Source organism: Amblyomma americanum, chromosome 1 (assembly GCF_052857255.1).
Source record: "Amblyomma americanum isolate KBUSLIRL-KWMA chromosome 1, ASM5285725v1, whole genome shotgun sequence".
Classification (NCBI taxonomy): domain Eukaryota; kingdom Metazoa; phylum Arthropoda; class Arachnida; order Ixodida; family Ixodidae; genus Amblyomma; species Amblyomma americanum.
In genome coordinates, this window is record NC_135497.1 from 384746980 (window position 1) to 384752400 (window position 5421).

Sequence of the window (5421 nt, forward strand, 5' to 3'; positions counted from 1 at the left end):
GTTATAATAAAGTATTATACGTGGAGTAGTGCAGCTCAGGGTGAAAAAGACGTGCATTGGAACCAAAGATAAAAATGTAGCTACGAGGGTAGCGGAAAGAAGTGTATAATGTGACTTTAACAGTAAACAACCAGCGGAACAGTGAACAACCGCCGGAAGCACATATTTGGAGAAATCCTTTATCCACCGAATCGAGCCTATCTCACTCTTAAGCCTTGTCCATGGTAGAGAGAGGGCCGGTAAAAGGGTTTCTTGACAACACAAAGTGAACAAAGGAAGGGGCCTCAGGATGCCTGCCAGCGTTTTAAGTAAGCTGTGTTAGAGACTCTCTGTTATTGAGCTTGAGTGTAAAGACGGCCTATGCAAAGAGAAGAAATTTCGCCTCGCAATGCAAGTCCCTTTCCCCATTTGCTCCGAAGCAAGTTTTTACTCTTATTGTTTGGGAACTATGGGCTGCTTGGATGTTGGCATAAAAGAGAGAGATTGTGCCTCTGCGTATCTTTCTTTTTATGACGGCACGGCGTTAAATTTTTTTGCTGTCAAAAACTAAAGAGCATTCAGCCTGAGCCCAGACAATCGTCGTGATATAACTGAGTACTTGCTACTACAGGCAACGTTTACTTCGAGTTGTGTCAGCGCTGTCACTGCCAATGGCTATGGAGTCCGCACCACGGCTGGCAGACTTTCTCTGGTTCATTACAAGAGCGCTGGCATCACTCTTCATTTCGTCTATTTCTACCAGTACACAAAGTAATAAAGAAATGCCTACTCACTGTCGGCTTCTTTACACGCGATCGTTTACATAAGATAGGAAGCGTGCGGAAGCAGACGAGCAGGCTTACTCCCTGTTTAGCTTTTTGCATTCCTTCTGCTTAAATCATTCTTGCGCTATATTCTGGGAATGTGACACACTCCCGAAGCGACAAAAGAATTGCTTCGCACGCAGAATTCCTGTCACTTCTCTCGACGTATTATTACCATGTGCTCACAATGTGTGCGTCCACTTTTTGTGTTCCTAACGCGAGCACAGATAGTCGAGGACAGAAATAAAACTGCTCGAGAAGCCGTTTTCCTGACGTACAGTATGCTGCTGAGCCTTTGAGATCTCTCCCCAACAGCTTCTGCAATTGTGCACTCGAGAATATTGGTTTATGGCTTATGTGGGTTTGACGTCCCAAAGCGACTCGTGCTATGAGGGGCGCCGCATTGAAGGACTCCAGAAATTTGAATCAACTTTGGTTCTTTAACATGCTCTGACATGGCACAATACACGGGCCTCTAGAATTTCACCTCCATTAAAACTGGACCGTCGCGACCGGGATCGAACCCGCGTCTTTCGGGTCAGCAGCCGAGCGCCATAACCACTGAACCACCGCGGCGGCTAGCACTCGAGAGGAGTGTACAGCTATTGAGTATCGCATCTGTATGAAATGCCATTTTTATATTTTAAGTAGTCACTTAGCGCACACGCATTAATGACTCGATTAAAGAACGTTTTGATTCTGCCCTAACGTGTTGCGATGTCTCGAGTGCCGAAAGTATCAACAAATGCTTACATGATATTAATAAAAAGAAAGCAAATAGCAAAAAAAATTGATTGAGTGGAAATCCCGCCAGTTCAAATAACAGCGGGAAAAAACCGATAGTTTTCGCTTTGCTCACATTTCGTCGTAACGTAGTGATAGTTTTCTTAGAAGTGAGATTCAGAGGGAAAAATAGAGCTGTGAGAAACGCGCTTGAAAGTAATTAGGTTGCAAAATCATTTCAAGGCAAATATGTTTGGAAAAAAACTCAAATACTTTTTAAGGACAGTTTATGACTAATATTTCTTTCAGGGGTACCGTTTGTGCAGGATTTACTTTTGCACACACTCTATTGCGTAGCACATTTCCTATTTAGTACTGATTTTTGATCAAGTGCCATGTCACGTATAAACTACTGTTTTTGAGAAATCTTGTCTGACCTCGCAGATATGTCCTTCAAAAAAGACTTGTGAAGGATAAATAATTATTCAGTCAATATTTTTCTCTTTCTTCCATTTGTCCGTGTGATGATTCTTTTTTAGATGAAATGAAAAAGTGTGCATTCTAGGTATCATCCCTCACACGTTTGTCAAAGTGTACAATTATAAAATAAATAATAAGTACCTCTCATTTTCTACCTCGGCAAAATCGAGAATCAAGCATGTTAAGCACATTAGCGAGTACAGATTTTATAGCGATACATTCATATATTCGTTCTTTCCGCAAGCTATCCCAGACTGGAATACGTAGCGGAATGATGCCACCTGTAATTCTTTAGATGCTTTTCTGGAAGGATTGTCAAATCCAGAATGGAAATAAGTTCACTGTATTGGAAATGTTTGTTTTTAATTTCGTTTTCTGTGCGTGTGATTTTTCGCATTGCGCTGCCTTTTTCTTTTCGTAAGGTATTCTCAATCAATATTTTCTTTTTTTTAATTCCCGCAGTACCCTCACTGTACATATATATATCTGGTGTGTGTATATAATTTGTCGTTGCTCTGCAAAAGCCTCCAGGGCGAGGCTAGCAGTATGCTGTAATACATCAATAAACAGCGGTTTTCACAAGAACTATACTTGTCCATCAGTTGCTTTTAAGTTGTCACACCACTTCAGGTATATTGCATTCTAGCAACGGTTGATACGAGCTCCCGATGACTCACAAACGCTTAAATATTATCAGCTTTCTCGTTTTCATGATTTATAGATGAAAACGAAACCTAGCGGATGCGTCCTTCAATGGTTAGGAAATACATTCGACAATAAGCCAAAACACTATTTCTTGGTTAAAAAGGAGGTTTTCCTTCTATCATCCGCCAACCCCCCTCAAGCGATTGACCGACCATTTTTCCAGTGGGCACAGCAGCCAGGAGCCGAGTCCCGCAAAGCATCTATTAAAATATATTGTGCCTGCAGCTTCATTGGGAACCACTGGTTGCAGCTGACACTACGAAATTGCCACCGGGTTAGTGTTACACTATTTTATATCCTTCAAACTTGTACAGTATAAATAAACTAAAGGACAGTCACGGACACGCGCTAAGACTGCTTTTGGCGTCCCCTTAGTCATGTGTAAGCAAACAGGATTTCCGTAAAAAAATAAAACACAAATCACTTGCTGGAATTTACGCACACCATATATCACAAGTGGCCAGACTTACTCGAGTGGGCGCAGCTGGACGCAGAAGAATTATTTGTAGCAAGCTAACTTAAGCGGTTCCCTGCTTTGCCAGATAAGTAAAGGATGCGCCTGGAGCTGCAACGTCTTGAGTAGCCTTGCATCCAAGTCATTGCTCCGATAACAACTTCGACAACCCTGGATGCTATTCGAGATATTTTGGTTCAGCCAGAAGATATCAGGCTTAGAAAACCGACGTATATGCCATAAAAAAATATGTGAACCAGCAACAAACTAAAAGCCGCCACTTTTCCTGCCCTTTGGAGAGGTCATGCGGAAGAACGTGCAGCATTTCTGCTTTCAAAGAGGATGAATAGAAGCCTGAATTAAAAGTCCTGAAGCTACAATAAGAGTAATATAAAAACTTTCACTGAACATGCTTGCTCATCACTTTAGGTTTTTAATGCTTGATCGAAGGGGACAGCGAGAGCATGAGCGACCGGCGTGTTGCACTATGCGTCATTGCTTAAAATCAAATTTTAAAGATTTTGATCAAATTTAAAGAAGAATCATTTTTGGGGAACAAAATAAAAAGCTTCAAAAAACGTTCACATCGCAACTGGTAATACAACAAAATTTTCTCACACTACCGAGCACGGCAGGGAGTAACATCTAAAAATTCGAGCGCATACAATGTTGAATTCTGAAAGTTTAGCTGCAATTGAAATGAGGTAAATGGCGTGTACGTCTCAAATAGAAAAACTGGCTTCAAATGCACGAGGAAACTCAAATGTTCCCTCCCCCCCCCCCCCCCATGGGAGGCGCATGCAAGACGTGTGGAAGAAGGAAACACTTCGCTGCAACATGTTAAATACCGCCTGATGAGTCGCGCATGAAGAATCAAAATTCTCCTCTCCTGAGTAGACGTGAAACTGAGCATCTTCAACACACACGTCTTTGTGCGCCGCACAGAATATTGATTTCTGGGCGGAAATATCTAAAATGTATGAAGGTTCAGTATTTGTCCAATTACACTACTACTCAAAGAATGTAAACAAAGGTGTGAATTAATCTTTCGCTGCTCTTATACCACAGAAAAATATAACATGTCAAATAAGCAGTCTTTTCATCTTCTCTTCTTGCTCAGAGGAATGCACATACAGTGCGAATATAAAGACTGCAGACAGTCGAATGTTGATTGGCTAGTGGAAGCGTGGCGCCAAGCAAACTTTGAAGTTTCGTGCAAATTCTAAAACGCTCCTGTTTTTATTTTTCTTACGCAAGCCAATTTGATCTTGACGCTGTCGGGCGTGCACAAAACAGTGGATAGTTCACTGGTGCAAAAATTCTACGCATACTTTTTCTCTCAACCGCCCTGTGTTGTCTTCTCCCTCTGTTCTGCGTCTGTTGCAGTTTTTTGGAATATTTCATATTCCACTTTTCTAGAATCGCAGCACTCCTTCAAACAACATGCCTTTTGCAGGAGTGGATATACTCATCTATTAGGAAACTAGTAAAAAATCCTGTGCCGGCAGCGAGGAGTCGAGCCACGGAACTCTTGGCTGGACGGACGGATGGACGGACGGAGGAACGGACAGATGGATGGATGGACGGACGGACGGACGGACGGACGGATGGGTGGGTGGGTGGGTGGGTGGGTGGGTGGGTGGGTGGGTGGGTGGATGGATGGATGGATGAATGGATGGATGGATGGATGGAAGGATGGATAGATGGATTGATGGATGAATGGATAAAGCTGAACCCTTTAAATTGAGCGGTGGTTCAAGCCACCTAGCCATGACTTGTGGAATTTTAATCTTGTCTTGATTTTAGCTACTAATCAGATAACCTTCGCTTGGTTACTTCTACCAGCTTAGAATCTACTTTCCCTTCACTGTTCTTAAACCGCAATGCCTTGTATAAATCAGCCACACTGCTTTCCACTGTAGGGTGAAGCCCTTTACAGAAAAGTATCAAGTGTTCAGCCGTTTCCTCCTCCTCTCTGCACGCAACGCACAACATGTCTATCTCGTTGTACCTGACTCGATACGTCTTAGTACGCAAAACTCCCGTCCTGGCCTCAAACAACAAAGAGCTTCCCCTACAATTATCATAGATATTTACTTTGGCAATTTCCTGCTGAAAGATCCTGTATGTTCCTAGTGTCGATTTCGTCTGCATGCCTGTTTTTCACAGAGCTCTCTGTGTTTCTTTAACCTTTTTCTTAACCTATAATGGCTGATTTGCCCCCTACGGCTGTCCAGATATTTTCTTGTCAATATT